Source organism: Nymphaea colorata, chromosome 1, assembly GCF_008831285.2.
Source record: "Nymphaea colorata isolate Beijing-Zhang1983 chromosome 1, ASM883128v2, whole genome shotgun sequence".
In the NCBI taxonomy this organism is placed as follows: domain Eukaryota; kingdom Viridiplantae; phylum Streptophyta; class Magnoliopsida; order Nymphaeales; family Nymphaeaceae; genus Nymphaea; species Nymphaea colorata.
In genome coordinates, this window is record NC_045138.2 from 23,639,320 (window position 1) to 23,655,923 (window position 16,604).

Below are 16,604 nucleotides of genomic sequence, written 5' to 3' on the forward strand. Positions count from 1 at the left end.
GGAAGATGCCTTAGTGAGGAAAAATTTCTTACGACTACTTAATCTGTCGTCAATTGATATTTAGAAAAAAAATCAAAAGGAAATCGATGCATGTTGTTACAGAATTCCTGTTGTTGTAGATCGGCATGAGCGTCTACCGAGAGAGAGAGAGAGAGACACACACAGAGAACAGGCCTGAAAACAGAGGGCTTTTTGGCCAGCCCTCATTTCTAACGAAAATGAAAGAGGGAGAGAGAGAAAAAGAGAGATGCTTGTACCTCGACTGCCATCATTGATCACCGATGGATAATCTACTTACCGCTTTCCGCCTACTGGTGGTGGTCTGCTGCCGCGTCTACCGATGGGTGCCCGTCTGGATATGAGACGGTTTTGCCGATGAATGACATATTCGAGCAAAAGCGTTTCTGTTTTCCTAAAAAAGATGGTTCCGTCTAATAAAAAGAGAAACAAGACAGGAGAACAAAGTCAGTAAAACACGATTAATAGGTTTACCATTCATTGATCAAGTTCCAAGCCAAATTCAGAAGAACAATTGTCCAATCCACAGCTTATTAAGAACTGAGGTAAGTGGAACACATAGATTTTGAATACCACAGTCCAGAGTAGTCAGTGTAACAGCATCAATGACTTGCTGCTTGTGCTCCAAACCAGTTTTGGTAAGAATCAAGTATGCCAATGAGCACTTTTCCTGTCAACAACAGTCTTAATCAGTGTCATAAAAATTTCACTGTGAATCAAATTCGTTAAGGTGCCTATTTGGTGAATTGGCTGATTCAATGACTCAATCAGTTGGGCTTAGAAACAAATATTATCTACATCCATTAATTTAATTCTCATGTATCCTCGTCCATAGCTGCAATTTGTATTAAGCTGGTTTTGAATGAGAATCTACGGATTAAATCTCACTCTCAAAGAAAAAAAAAATGCATGCACCAAACGGGGTTAGAAGGAGAAAGTAGGTATAAAATTTTAAATTGTTAAGAGTTATTAATATATAAATTATGAAAATTGCTCTGAAATATTCGTATGAGAATGATAAGTTTGTTTGGGATCCGTGTGAACAATTGCCCACAATAGCTGATGCTTGTGTGCATCCCTGGCACCAAATGGACAGAGTATACCTACATAATGCAGGAACTACCTTTCAGCAATTTTCTTTCTAATCATCAACTTAATGTGCATTTTGAAATTTTATGTATAAGAATGTGACGTACGTATTCTCCAAAGTTTAAATTTACATATTTAGATAAACACTTTTGCTTGTTTAGATAAGTTTCTACTTTAATTTCATCCTGAGTTTCTCATGAATTCTCAGTTAGAGATACTGGAAACGCAATGTTTATTTTTAAATAAATACACTACTTTTTTTCTCAAATCTGTCTTATTATTGAATCCCAACTTCCACAGCAGCCACACGCTGCAGCACTCACACACACAGCCGTAGGAAGCCCAACTTCTCTTCACGTCAAAGGTTATTCTTCATTAGGGTTTGATTAACCCTTAAGAGGGCTTAAGTACATGACCTGTTGGGTTGGGTTGCACACTCTAACTAGACCCGACCCGGTACAAAGGAAATTACTAAGTTAAAAGCATTCAGAAATAATAACAACATGAATTAAAGAGTTGCTGAATAAAATAACTTGCGCCTAACACCACTGCTCTCTAAACTAACTCGACCTAGGGTAGAAGGCAACTGAAAATAAACAAATTTGAAAAATTGTGAAAGAGGCCAAACCACTCTTGATTTAAGGCATCTAATGCATACAATAGCAGCTATCAAACCTAAAATCCTAACTCAATTTATGTAGCTCATATACTTATTTTCTCAAAAATTTATAGCAAAAGTACTCTATGAGTCTCTGTTCAACATGAATTTTGCAACCACTGGGTCAAATCAGATTCCCTGCAAAAAAATTTAGTTAGACACGAAGGGTAACAGATCTTGGGAAGCCAAACAAATCAATTATCCGAGTAAAATCACCCAAGAATCCACAGTTTTGGAATTTGTTCCTGTAGGTCAGGACAGGAGATTTGGTTGTAGTTTCTTCCTACCAATGCTAATAAACAGAAGGTACAAACAAATAAAAACACTACTTGTCTATCTTTGTGCAAGTCATTGCCTACCTAATGCCTACTGCAAAGACAATTTTTGCAGCCAGCATTAGTCAGCCAAGATCTAGGTAAACTCACACAAATCGATTTGGATGCCATAACATTGTTACAAACACTAATATTTTAAGACATCAAGGAATCAAAACGAAAAAAAAGATGAAGATCGTATAAGAAATTGAGAAAATCAAAAGATTTTGAATTCAATTTGAAAAATTTGAGAAAACTTAGATAATGGTTTCAAAAATTTGTATTGGCAAAGCAATATTTTAGAATTGATCTCAGAGATTCATAAAGGACTTGAAAAGCATTTACAAGAAATTAGAAAAACTCTCATTTTGAATGTCTTCCTATCTATGATGTTAGATTTGGGATTTAGTATGAAGATTTGAAACAAGCCTGATCCTATCTGGTCTGGGATGTTAGATTTCGAATTTGGATGTAAGAAATGGATGAGAGGTCTAATCTGGTCCAATTTAAAGTGTTGGATTTGAGAGATGGACCAATCATTTGGATCAGAGGTCTGATCTGATCATGTATGGGATGTTGGATTTGGGATTCAAAACAAAAATCAGGATCAAAGGTATAATCTGATCCAGTATATGATGTTGGATTTGTTATTAGGACCAACGATCTACATCACAGGTCTAACCTTATCCAGTCTTAGAAGTTGGATTGGTACGTTGAATGCGGATTTGAATTTGAATATATGAAATCTCAGTTTAGAACATCTTTAAAATCATTTTTGAGACTTCCGCATTTAAAAATTTCAAAGTTGAAAAGTGCTTACCTGAGAATTTAACAAAGATTTAGGAAAAGTAAGAAATCAAATCCAATAAATTTTAATATCTTAGAAGAAATTGAGAACATTCAAAGAAATTCAAAAGATTTTGAACTCAATTCGCAAAATTTTTGAAAAAATAGATAATGGTTTCAAGTTTCAACAATTTATATAGGCAAAGCAATAATTTTGAAATGATTTCAAAGATTCACAAAGGGTTTGAAAAACATTTTACGAGATGTTAGAAAAACTCTTATTTTTAATTACTTCAGTAGAATCTAGAAACTTGAAAGTTGATAAGTGCAATTAGAAAATTGAGAATCTAACAAATATTAAAGAAAGCAAGGAATTAAAAAAAATCAAGGTCGTACAAGAAAAGAGAAAATCAAAAGATTTTGAATTCAATTTGAAAAATTTTGGAAAACATAGATAATGGTTTTAATGATTTATATGCGCAAAGCAATTATTTTGAAATGATTTCAAAGATTCATAAAGGGTTTGAAAAAGCATTTACAAGACATTAGAAAAATTATCATTTTAAATGTCTTCAGTAGATATTTGGAAACTTGAAAGTTGAGAAGTGCATTTAGAAACTTGAGAATTTAACAAAGACTTGGGATTTAAATCTATGAAATATATCAGAGGTTTGATCTCATCTAGTCTATGACATTGAATTTGAGATTCAGTTTAAAGATTTGGAACAAAAGTCTCATCCTATCTAGTATGGGATGTTAGATTTCGAATTTGGATACAAGAAATGGATCAGATGTCTAATCTGGTCCAATTTAAAGTGTTGGATTTGAGAGATGGACCTAACATCTGAATCAAATGTCTGATTTGATCATGTATGGGATGTTGGATTTGGAATTCAAAACAAAAGTCAGGATCAGAGGTCTCATCTGATCTGGGATAAGATGTGGGATTTGTGATTAGGACCAACGATCCACATCATAGGTCTAACCTTATCCAGTCTTAGATGTTGGATTGGTACCATGAATGTGGATTTGAATTTGAACATATGAAAACTCAGTTTAGAACATCTTTAAAATCGCTTTGAGACTTCATACAATCTAGTGGAATTTAGAAATTACAAAGTTCGAAAGTGCATTTAGAAACTTTAACATTTTTTTTAAGAAAATTAAGAAATCAAATCTAATAAGTTTTAAGATCTTACAAGAAATTGAGAACATTCAAACAAAGTCAAAAGATTTTCAATTCAATTCGTAAACTTTTCGAAAAAAAATAGACAATGGTTTCAACTATTTATATAGGTAAAACAATAATTTTGAAATGATTTCAAAGATTCATAAACGGTTTAAAAAGCATTTACGAGAAATTAGAAAAAACTCTCATTTTTAATGTCTTTAGTAGAATTTAGAAAGTTGAAAGTTGAAAAGTGCATTTAGAAACCTAAGAAATTAACAAATATCTAAGAAAGTAAGAAATCAAAACAAAAAAAAAATGAAGATCATAACAAATATTTAAGAAAGTAAGAAATAAAAAAAAAATCATACAACAAATTGAGAAAATCAAAAGATTTTGAATTCATTTTGCAAAATTTTGGAAAACTTAGATAACGGTGTCAAAGATTTATATAGGCAAAGCAATAATTTTAAAATGATTTCAAATATTCATAAAGGGACCAAAGATGTAAATCATAGTTATAACTATAATGTTATCCCTTCTCAGATGTTGGATTGGTATTTTGGATGTGGATTTGAATTTGAAAATACGAAACCCCATTTTAGAACATGGTTAAAATCATTTTGAAAATTCAAACAATCAAATAGAATTTAGAAACTTGAACATTGAAAAGTGCTTTCATAAACTTGAAAACTTGACAAACATTTGAGAAAAGTAAGGGAAACGATATTCAAGAAATTTGAAGATTTCACAAGAAATTGAGAAAATTCAAACAAAAAAATCAAAAGAATTTGATGTCAATCTGCAAAATTTTGGTAAACTTAGAGAATTGTTTCAAAGATTTATATAGGCAAGTAATATGCTTGAAATGATTTCAAAAATTCACAACGGATTTCAAAATAATTTACAAGAAATTAGAAAACCTCGTATTTTTTATGTCTTCGAGTCTTTGACATTGGATTTGGGATCTAGATCTAGAAAGGGATCAAAGGTCTGATCTGATACGGTCTACTAAATTGAATTTGGGATTTTGCCCTAAGATCTGGATTAGAAGTCTGATCTGATCCAGTCTAGAATCTTGGGTTTCGGATTTGGATCTATAATATGGATCAGTGGTTGGAACCTATCCAATCTAGAGTATTGGATTTGAGTTTTGGAACTAACACATGGATCAAAGGTATGATAAGATATTGTATCAGATGTTGGATTTGGTATTTAGACCTAAGGTTTGGATCAAAGGTCTGATTTGATATGGTTTAAGATGTTGGATTTGGGATTAGGACCAAAGATATAAATCAAATGTATAATGTTTATCCCATCTCGGATGTTGGATTGGCATCTTGGATGTGGATTTTAATTTGAAAATATGAAGATCCAATTTAGAACATGTCTAAAACTATGGAGCAGCATTGCCGCCAAGAGAAGAGCATATATTGTCGTATTTTAAATTTATCATATGTTATCAAGGTCGCTAGGTGCAGCCTGGGCATGCGTAGGCACACTTAAATTGGACTATATGGAAAACAAGTATTATATGTACTAGTTGTTAACTGTCTAGCGATAAGATATGACTAACAGTGATACATAACAACAATTCACAGCAACAATAGGTGCCAGAACCAATTATTAGGAACTAACCGATAATTTTATTTCATACTTGCTATTAAATATGACATGTAGTTAATTTTAGCATTTGATTCAACAAAAATGATAGTTTATCAATAATATACCGAATAACACATAGCGAACTAAGGTCCACTTAGGTAACTCAACCCGCATCCACCTAATAACACCTTTAACCATACCCGAACATGAAGAGGGTAACCAAATAAACATGTAGATTTGAATCACGTTAACTTCCTCAAACAGCAAAACAATATGTGAATGTCAAACAAAATTACTCACAAAAGAACCAGCCCTGAGAATGAAGAGACCAAAACACTGAAAGCAGGAAAGGTAGCATCTACTTTCCTTTCATAATCGACATCAGAAGACTGAACCATGTATTGGAACCAATATATAGAAAAGGAAACAAGAGTTGTAGGATAACCATATAAGCAACCTTAAGACAAGTAGGTTGCGGCCCTAAACCATGATATTGTACAGAGTTTTTCAAGACACAAATGGACAAAGGAGAACACCTCAAGAAAACAAAACCAAGTCGGGAAAGATGGATCCCAATATGAGCGAATATTAGGCAGTTATCAAATAGCCTGGCCTATGTCGATCCTGTATTCAAGATCGTTGGGGCAACTGGGGGGAACGAGAGAAGGATCTCTTTGTCCTATTTCAACAGGAAGAAAGAGACTGGGATTCCTCGCAACCTGAACGAACGCCCACGGTGAGCGAGCGTACCAATCTTGTCTCGACTTTGAAGAGGGGGAAGTCGGGATGATGGAAAACAGAAGCGAACTACGGGATCGCCTCATCGATCTCCTGATGAATGATAGGAATCCCTAGGTCCTCGCTGATAGGCAGGAAAACCCCGACCCAACGACTCCAAGGATCTTTTCTCTTTTTTGAATCTGGGAACCTCTTCGTCCTTCAAGCTCAAATTCCAGAGGTATGTAATGGGGTGATGGCTCTGATCCGCCGAGCGAGCTCTTCTTTTGATTTTGATTGATGAAGTGTCGTGGTCATGCTCGTACTATTGATGCATTCGTCTTTGTTGGAAAGAAACAGAGGAGTTGGCTGCAAAAAAAGATAGAAAAGAACGATCACGTAATATCAATTTCTCGGCCTCGTCAGCGGCTTCCAATTGCTCGGAAATGATCAGCAGTTATATAACGGGGGGCTTCGATGTTGAGCAAAAACAATTGATCAAGACATGTAGTACTTGGATCTGATGTAAATGGATTAAGCTTCCACCCCTAATAAGCGTTAACTTCGATGCATGTACCAGCCGTTGTCACAAGGTAATATTTATGAACTTCATTATATGCATTCTATTCATACAGTTGGACTGCTAACCAAAGTATTTACAAAGCTATTTGCATTTTATCTTCTATCTTCTGTGGAACCCCATGGGCGTGTGTCTGTTTGTGTGTATGAATGGCAAATGCATGTCCATTTTCCTTTTCCTATTCTCCTTCTTCTCTTCTCGGCACAAATCTTTCCTTTCCTGTTCTGGCTGCTGATGATGAACATGGAAAGCATAATACTGTGGAAAACCGACAGAGTGCTAGTCCAGAAAAAAATTCATGGTGGTGGATCTCACTGGCATCGCCTGGAGTTCGTGGTCCTGATGTACTGAGGTGGTCTTATATTTATATGTTTTCTTGTAGTTGCTAGCTACATTTTGCTAGTAAGAGAATTTATTGGAACTATAGGCACCACAGCATTGTCAACTTTTGTAGATTACGCAACACTATCGGTGTTTCTGTAAGTTGTATCTGCGTGTTTGCAAGGTTGTAATACGCTTGGGTGGTTTTTGGATGCCACCCATCGTGTTTGCAAAACACGACACATGAATAATTAATATATAAAGTGATAAATGAGGATTAGCAAAAGCAGTACCATCACATTCCACTCAGTTATATGCTTAGAGAATTTATGAAAACATTATATATTCCAAAATTATCAAAATATTGTATACCCTTACAGAAAAAACTATGTTAGGACATCCATTTTTTCAATTTCAAATGTGTTCTATTATTACTAGTTATTAAAATTTTCAGTTACTAACAACTTAAATTAATGTGTGCTTCATACAAGTTCGTTAGATACTAATTTTCCCTGAATCAGAACTTCAGATACTAATTTTCTTAGTTCATGATAAGAAAGCACAAAGCTTAGGAATTGGGCTTTTGCCCCTATCAATAAAAAAGCACCATAAATAAGTATACGCATGCGAACACTATGAAAAGATATGTAACTTAGATCAACTAATCGATTTTTTTTTTTTTTTTACGTAGTTGGGTTTGTGGAGTTGTGCGAGTAAGGGCTCTCAAGAAAGATTGGAAGGATACTCCTTAGACGCACAACTGCCTTTTAAGAACTCCTACTTCCTACTCTTGCTATACCGATCTTACTTGACATAAATAATCATTCATGTTGTCCCTCATTTAAAGCTACGGATTAATCCCTTCATCGAGTTTCTTTTTCATTTTACAGGTATGATAATGAAAGCAGCCGTTGTGTCAAGTCCTCCCTTGAAAAAAGAGGGTGAAGGCTCTTGTCCAGACTTTTCTAAATCAGGGGTTTTAATTTTTAGGTAAGCAGTTTTCAAATTTTTTAAAATAGATGGGACACTACCAAACGGTGACCACTAAAGAACCTAAGTGATACGGTGCCTATTATCAATTTATTTTTTATTTAATTCAATAAGATAACAAGCAAAAAATAAATAAACCGATATTAAATTCTAGTTGTATGGATAATTAGAATAAAAGTAACTATATATTTGAGGTCGCATTCGATGTTGATCCGAGGGTTGATTTCGGATCCTCGGATCTAAAATCCGAAGTTTTTAAAGAAGTTGTGTTTGTTTTGACTTCATCGGGGTTTCATTTCATCATTTTTTTTAGCTCTCTTTCTCTCTCTGGTGCACCAGCGGGGAAGCCGATCGGTGAGGGGAGCAGCGGTGGAGCGCACCCAGCGGTTGGACGATCACCGTAGGGCAGAGCGCCAGTGGGTGTCGATCGTGTCGGCCCTACGGAATCATTGTTCGATAATACAATGGTAAAAATCCATCCTAAAAGATCCACGAAAAGTTTTTTCCATAATAAAAAGATTCAACCTAAAAATCTACGAAAATTTTTCCTTGATAAAAAATCTATCCTAAAAGATCCACGGAAAACTTGTTTCATGAAAAAAATTCCATCCTAAAAGATCGTTTATTTTTTCGGGGTTAACCAATGCACCCTAAAAGATATCCACGACATATTCTTCAGGGTAAAAAAAAATCCATGGAGGTATCAAACGTCCTAGCCATCGCCTCTCCTGTAGAGATGATCCAAAGTGGATCTGAAGTCCATGGATGTTAAAATGGTTGATTGATAATACAATGGATCTCTTAATTAGATGTGAGGTTAGATCCGAGATCCACGGCTATCAAACCCGCCCTTTGAATAAGTCAGGCTCTTGTTTTATCGTCTGAAATGTAATGTCAAATGAAATTAAATCCAAATTACGAAGGAAACTTCATAAAGGAAACTTCAAGAACAGAATAAGAACGTAACTTCTCATGAAGAACGTAACCGTCTCTTGCCTTTCCCGCTTTCAGCCCTCAACCACCACGATCGCTGCTCGCTCTCCTGCCGGCGCTCGCTTTCCATCGGCGACCTCCACCACCACCGTCGTGTTTCGAAGGTAAATACCTCTTCTGTTTCTCTCTATTCCCCCACTGTGCCTTAGCGATGGCGAGGGAAGGAGGCTGCTCCGGAGGGCGTTGGGTCGAGAGAACCGTGAACCTAGGCACCGTTATCAAATCCATCAGTTATAATCGACGCTGATCTTGATGTCTTTTTTTTTCATCCCAGAGAACTCCAGAGCGAGGGGACGCTGTCAGAGAAGAAAGAGGAAGAAGAAAAAGAACATGGTCGCTGATTCTTTTGGGTCTTTGTGGATGTTGGGTTTCTCGTGAAAGCTGCAGCCACATATGGGGAGGCATTCCGGATCACTCTCTCCATCTACCTCACCGCTCGTCGGAGTAGCAGATCGATCATCGTGCCTCTCGCCTTCCTACCGTTTGGACCTCATATCTGATCAACGTTGCTCTCCTTCCTATCGTTGTTCTAACTGACGCTTTCTAAGGTTTCAAGACTTTGATCTGACATGATATCCAGCAGGTTTGCATGAGAAAACTCAGTTTTATATGCGAGAAATCTCTCTCGATTGTTCGTCTTCTTCTCCCTTTGCTATCTATGGTTCCTTCACTAGAAACATGTCAATCTGTGCTTTGTCTGAGGTTCTCTCTACGTTTTATGTATTTTGGCACAGAGAACGATGGAAGGGGGAAAGACGACTTTGAGCCGCAGCCGTCGATAGACTCGTTGGACGACGGGTGCCATATGACCGCTCTCTGGTACTTTATTGATCTCGACTCTCCTGTTCTTTTTTGTTCTCCTTTTTTTTTGTCTGGTGACATCTGCTTCGTGTTCCGGCTGCGGTGAAGGTCTTCAAAGCTCATCCCCAAGCCTGCTTTAAAATGGACTGATTAAGAAGGCGCTGGAAATCTTCGTCCCCCTCATCGTATTCACCATCAACGGAAAGGCTCTGAGATTTCCACCGACTGCAGGTTTCTCTATCTCCCCTCTGCGATGAAGTAGATTCCCTGATTGCTTCAGATTTCTTGCCTCTAGTTGCTTGTGATTTTAATCCTCAGGCATCCAGTTTTTTGTTTCGCGAGGTTGTGATTCCCTGATTTCTTCCGTCTTTTGTTTTGCATCGTTGTGTTTTTAAGGGCTTTTATGTTATGTGACCGGAAAAGGGTGTTTTCCTTTTCTTGTGACCGTTTTCGAGCTTACACTATGTTCCAAGAATGAAAGCCAACAAGGTTTTGTTTTAAGGGAATTTGGCAGCAGAACAGTATTTCAGACATGAGCGGATAGTGCATGATTTGCCATAATTCAAATTATTTTATAAGGACGATTTGTAAATCGCAAACGCAGGTGGTTTTATGGTGAGGTTGAGTAAATTTTCGAGAAATCTTTGCTTTGAATGTGCGATTAGGAGCTTGGCATCACACTTGAAACGTTTTGCTGTTCAAGCTCTGTTTTAAGTTCTCTCGGTCATTAGTGAAATGGGTTTAGGACGACAGGTTTTGGACTTCTTTTTTTTTTTTGCTGACATGAAACTAAAATACGTCTGATTCTAGCTTCAGAATAAGCGTTTTTTGAAATAGTTCTGATGCAAAAATGAGGGTCTGACTAACTGCAGCATTAATTGCTTATTGCGTTTTTTTGAAATAGTTATGATGCTAATATGAGGGTCTGACTAGCAGGAGCATTACATGCTTATATTCTGAATCTTCACCTTGACAGCAGTTTCAGGTGCAGTTTTCACTTCAGTATCATTGGAGTCGTCACCAATGTTTGTTAGCAGCATCTTGTTAGTGGGTTTCTGTCAGTGAGAAAACCACTTCAATGCTCGACAGAGGATAACCTTGTAGACAGCTCTTATGCATCTTATGGCAGATCTTTCATATGTGTGTGTGTGTGCCTATATATATATATATATATATATATATATATATATATATATATATATATATATATATAATATGGTTCCATACTTTAATTGTTAGGAAAGGATAGAGATTTTCTCTTTTTTCTGGTCAAAATTGTTCAGTTTTAAATTAGAATGGTGCACCCTTGATAACTTCAGGTACTTACATCCAAATTGTTGTTCTATGTTTTCTTACGGCTATATACAAATCAGTATCAAAACCTTGATTTTTCACTTGCATGGGAAGCACTTTATAAGATACTTGTATCCAAATTATTGTTCTATCAATTCTTTATCAACATATTTTAGATTTGTTTCTCTTGTTATTTGTGTTATTCATGCAATGTGTGCTTGTGTTGTATCTTCATCTTGGTTGCAAGCATAATGAAGTAGAAATGTTTTATGTTTTTGATCTTCTTGCATGTAAGTATAGTTTGATGTGATTTTGACAGATCTTCATGTCAATAAGAAAAATTGTCTTTGAGAATTATTTTTCTACTTTTTTTTTTATAGAAACTGTTCTGAATTGTTAAAAAAATTGTAAATTTTGGTCTCCTGAAATCCTCTATTTTTTTTATAGAGCTAACTAGCGCTTAGTTTTGGTATCATCTCTTTACAATATATTGTCTTTTTAACCCGGGGTTGTAAACCTATTGGAACTGGAGAAGTCTGCCCTTGTTTTAGAACAAGTCAGCTATACTTTCGCTTTGTGGATTGGAATCTGAATTTGGGTCTGATTTTTGGTATGAAGTTTCTCTAGTATCACTAATGTCAGCCCACAAAATTTCAGGATTCAGCCTTCCCTTTTGGGAGCAAAGTTCATTCCTCCTCGTGATATAGCATTTGATGTCAAGAACTTTGATAAAAGAGAAAATCTTCAATTCTATTTAAAAATGTTTTAAAAGTGTTTTCCCACACAACGATAATGCCTTTGCTTTATTCGTGGTACCTTCTCGAGTAAAAGGAGAATTTCAAGTTTCTGTTGTCAATTGATAGAAGAGGAAACCTGAAAAAGTTTTGGATATGAGCAGTAAGGAAAAATCATATGAAGCTGAGAAATTAAGATTAGGAAATGCTATTGACTTTGATAATTAAGCATCTAAAAGGATTTAACATGATCCTAAGAGAGAAGCCATAATGCTCTGTAAGATCTTGGCAGGTAGCAAAATGAGAGTTGAGAGATGGGCTCGGGGCTTGTGTAGTCGTTCCTCTGAGTCATAAATCAAGAGTACCGGGTAGGCATATAGGTGATTTAGTTTATTCCGCGAAAATGACGACTTATGAACCTTTGGCATGTCGATAACCCGTAAGTTGAAGCGGGTTGGAGACGTGACAAAGCTACACATAACCACCAAAGTGGTGGAGCTTCGTAGTAGCCTTTGGGGTGGTGAGGTATTCCCTCAAAGGTGAAGGTCGGCCTTAAAAAAAAAAAATCAAAGGCAAGAAAAAAAAAAATCAAAATGCAAAAGAAAGAACGAAATGAAAAAACAAGAAAAAAAACGCAAAAGGTGCCTGCCAAGAGATGAAAGATATGAAGGCTGAATTCTTAAGGATTGAATGTGACAATCTTTTCGTGGATGTATGATTCTGGGTTCAATATCAGCACCTTTTTTTATTATCTAAGAAGTCGAGGATGATTCCTTTATGTTCATATTTTGGAAATTGAAAGGCATCCCTTCTAGAGCATCGACAACATTGATGCAAAATGAAACCCGATGCTTATACGGTACTATTTGTAAATGAAGGCCATATTATTTGCACAACACAAGCACTCAAACTTATGAGTTAAATTAATCATTTTTAAACTATTTCAAAGTAAAACCTTGACATCTCTTATCATGTTTCCAGGCTTCCTAGGGGTATGAAGATTTAACCAATCTCCATTTGGCCTTGAAAAATATTTGGTCATTTTATTACCAAACTGCTAGTCCATACGTGGAATAGAAGAAGCCCCTCAAACCTAGTCCATCATGTTGAGTGTGGCAAATTCTCCATTGTGCACCTGTTTCATGACAACCTGGTTTTGCATAACCTGGCAAGGCTTTTTTTTTTTTTTTTGGGGGGGGGGAGTGTCAAACTGTTGTAGGTTTGCAGGTGTGTTTTGCACTGTTGTTTCTCATCTTGCTGATAATCTTGTTGTCCTTATTCAAAGGTAACAGTTAATGATCTATGTCTTCTGTCTTCTTGAGCTTTCTATTTTCCTCGTTTTGGTGGTCATCATTTGTTCACTTGTCTATTAGCTAGTTGCAGAAATAGCTCTTAGGTGAACTCTGTCCATTTGGTGGTCATCATTTGTTCACTTGTCTATTAGATAGTTCCCCTTCTGTTGCCCCACCCATTATGAGTTTTGGTATGAAAGGTCTATGACACAAAATGCAAAGGAGGAGAAATTCCCCATTTATATGCACTTCTGGCCTGGGTTCATCTTTGACCGCAGGACTTCAAGGTGCTTGTATTGTTACATCTGCTAGTTTAATCACAACATCCAGGTTTGGATTTTACAATCCCTTGTTGATCAGTTGATAGGAAGTCCATTATCACAGACAGAAAAGGGAATAAATAGAGTAGCAAACAAGGAAATCTTGATACATTTAAGTACATATTTGTTTGATGTAAATGTGAAAGCGAATTTTGATTTGCATGACCTTTAACTGAGTGAGGATGCAAATATGAATGGCTTAGACTGGTATTCAACTCAGGCTTTCCCATGTCCAATCTACTTATTTCAGATTCAGGTGAGGACATGGTTCTAAATGTTGATACTAAATTCTGCTTCAACTGGGTTGAAATTTGAAAATTTACATGGGGATGAGATCCTTGTTGCATCATCAACATGTATCCAGGACATGACACAACAAACTGAATACAGATCCTGTCATCTTGGTTCTGTTTCTAAGCTAGCGAGGAGGACTCAGATCAGTGAGTGAAAACAGACCATTGACATCCCTACTGGACTGGCTGCAGGTCCGACTTGTTGGTGGTCCTGGCTGTAGTCTATGCAGTTGAAAATCTAGCTGGTGTACAGTTAGATGGAACCTAAAAGCTCGTTCCATTTTAATTTTTCATAGTGTAAAATACTCTGCTGTCCGGTGGTTGCCAATTTGTCTCAACTTGTTTTCTTATGAAGGCAAGACTGTATCCTTGTTATTTCCTTTTAAGGTTTGCTTAGGAAACGGTTTGATGAGTGTTCTTGTGGATGTATGTTGGTTTTGGAACAGCCAATTACAAAAGTGTACTTTCTTTCTGCACAGTAGTTTGATATAGTTTTCTACTGCAAAATCAAGTTTTTATTTGTATTTGTAACAATGTTATGGCATCCAAATCGATTCGTGTGAGTTTACCTAGATCTTGGCAGACTAATGCTGGCTGCAAAAATTGTCTTTGCTGTAGGCATTAGGTAGGCAATGACTTGTACAAAGATAGACAAGTAGTATCTTTGTTTGTTTGTACCTTCTGTTTATTTGCATTGGTAGGAAGAAACTGCAACAAAGTCTCCTGACCAGACCTGCAGGAACAAATTCCAAAACTGTGGATTCTTGGTTGACTTTACTTGGATAATTGATTTGTTTGGCTTCCCAAGATCTTTCGTGGATGTATGATTCTGGGTTCAATATCAGCTCCTTTTTTTATTATCTAAGTAGTCGAGGATGATTCCTTTATGTTCATATTTTAGAAATTGAAAGGCATCCCTTCTAGAGCATCGGCAACATTGATGCGCAATGAAACCCGATGCTTGTACGGTACTATGTGTAAATGAAGACCATATTATTTGCACAACACAAGCACTCAAGCTTATGAGTTAAATTAATCATTTTTAAACTATTTCAAAGTAAAACCTTGACATCTCTTATCATGTTTCCAGGCTTCCTAGGGGTATGAGGATTTAACCAATCTCCATTTGGTCTTGAAAAATATTTGGTCATTTTATTACCAAACTGCTAGTCCATACATGGAATAGAAGAAGCCCCTCAAACCTAGTCTGTCATGTTGAGTGTGGCAAATTCTCCATTGTTTCCTTTGTCTCAGGAGAGGTAGACCATTTGGGACCAGATATGAAACTTGACCTATTATTCCTTCTTAATGAGTGTCTTCAATCTGCATAACCTGGACTTAGGGTATTTTTTCTCAAAAGCATTGGTTGATTTGAATGTTGACGTTTTTTGAAAAGTTGACTAGTCTTGTTTCTCAGTTAAAAGTTGACTAGTCTTGTTTCTTAGTTAGGTATTTCACATGTCCAGCATAGGTAAATGTTATTGGTTTGATTTGTTTTCAATAGGATCATATTCTGGTTTAGTTAGACTTTTTTTAGTTTTGTTGAGTTGGGCAATTGTTGGTTAGATTTTATAGTAGTTCATTCTTTTTCTTTTTCTTTTTCTTTTTTTCTGCTTTAGTGGTTTTCTAACATAGTGCTTGCCTTGTCGTGTTTAGTTCTCACTCTCATTGTGGCTTGGGTTGTTTAGGAGCCTTGTTGACTTTGTTAATTGGTTTTCATTTTTCAATGTCTTTACTTGTTTTTTTGATAAATAAAATCTGAAAAAGTTCATGGGTCTGCTGGTTGTGTTGCGCGCTGATATGGTAATTAGGAGAAATTGTTTTCAAAACATCCTTTTCAGGATGTTTGACTGTGCACCAGTTTCATGACAACCTGGTTTTGCATTACCTGGCAAGGGTTTTTTTTTTTTGGGGATAATCTTGTTGTCCTTCTTCAGAGGTAACAGTTAATGATCTATGTCTTCTGTCTTCTTGAGCTTTCTATTTTCCTCGTTTTGGTGGTCATCATTTGTTCACTTGTCTATTAGCTAGTTGCAGAAATAGCTCTTAGGTGAACTCTGTCCATTTGGTGGTCATCATTTGTTCACTTGTCTATTAGATAGTTCCCCTTCTGTTGCCCCACCTATTATGATTTTTGGTATGAAAGGTCTATGACACAAAATGCAAAGGAGGAGAAATTCCCCATTTATATGCACTTCCGGCCTGGGTTCATCTTTGAACGCAGGACTTCAAGGTGCCTGTATTGTTACATCTGCTAGTTTAATCACAACATCCAGGTTTGGATTTTACAATCCCTTGTTTATCAGTTGATAGGAAGTTCATTATCACAGACAGAAAAGGGAATAAATAGAGTAGCAAACAAGGAAATCTTGATACATTTAAGTACAGATTTGTTTGATGTAAATGTGAAAGCTAATTTTGATTTGCATGACCTTTAACTGAGTGAGGATGCGAATATGAATGGCTTAGACTGGTATTCAACTCAGGCTTTCCCATGTCCAATCTACTTATTTCATATTCAGGTGAGGACATGGTTCTAAATGTTGGTACGAAATTCTGCTTCAACTGGGTTGAAATTTGAAAATTTACATGGGGATGGGATCATTGTTGCATCATGAACATGTATCCAGGA

General features: G+C 36.2%; 1 long non-coding RNA gene across 1 annotated transcript; it reads left to right on the forward strand.

Annotated features, from left to right (window-relative positions):
• The first annotated feature begins 9,224 nt into the window (after positions 1-9,224).
• LOC116258098 (uncharacterized) lies at positions 9,225-10,973 on the forward strand. Its single transcript, XR_004173599.2, has 4 exons — positions 9,225-9,343; positions 9,514-9,822; positions 9,974-10,058; positions 10,149-10,973. It is a non-coding gene; the product is annotated as an uncharacterized LOC116258098 (long non-coding RNA).
• Positions 10,974-16,604: the final 5,631 nt, after the last annotated feature.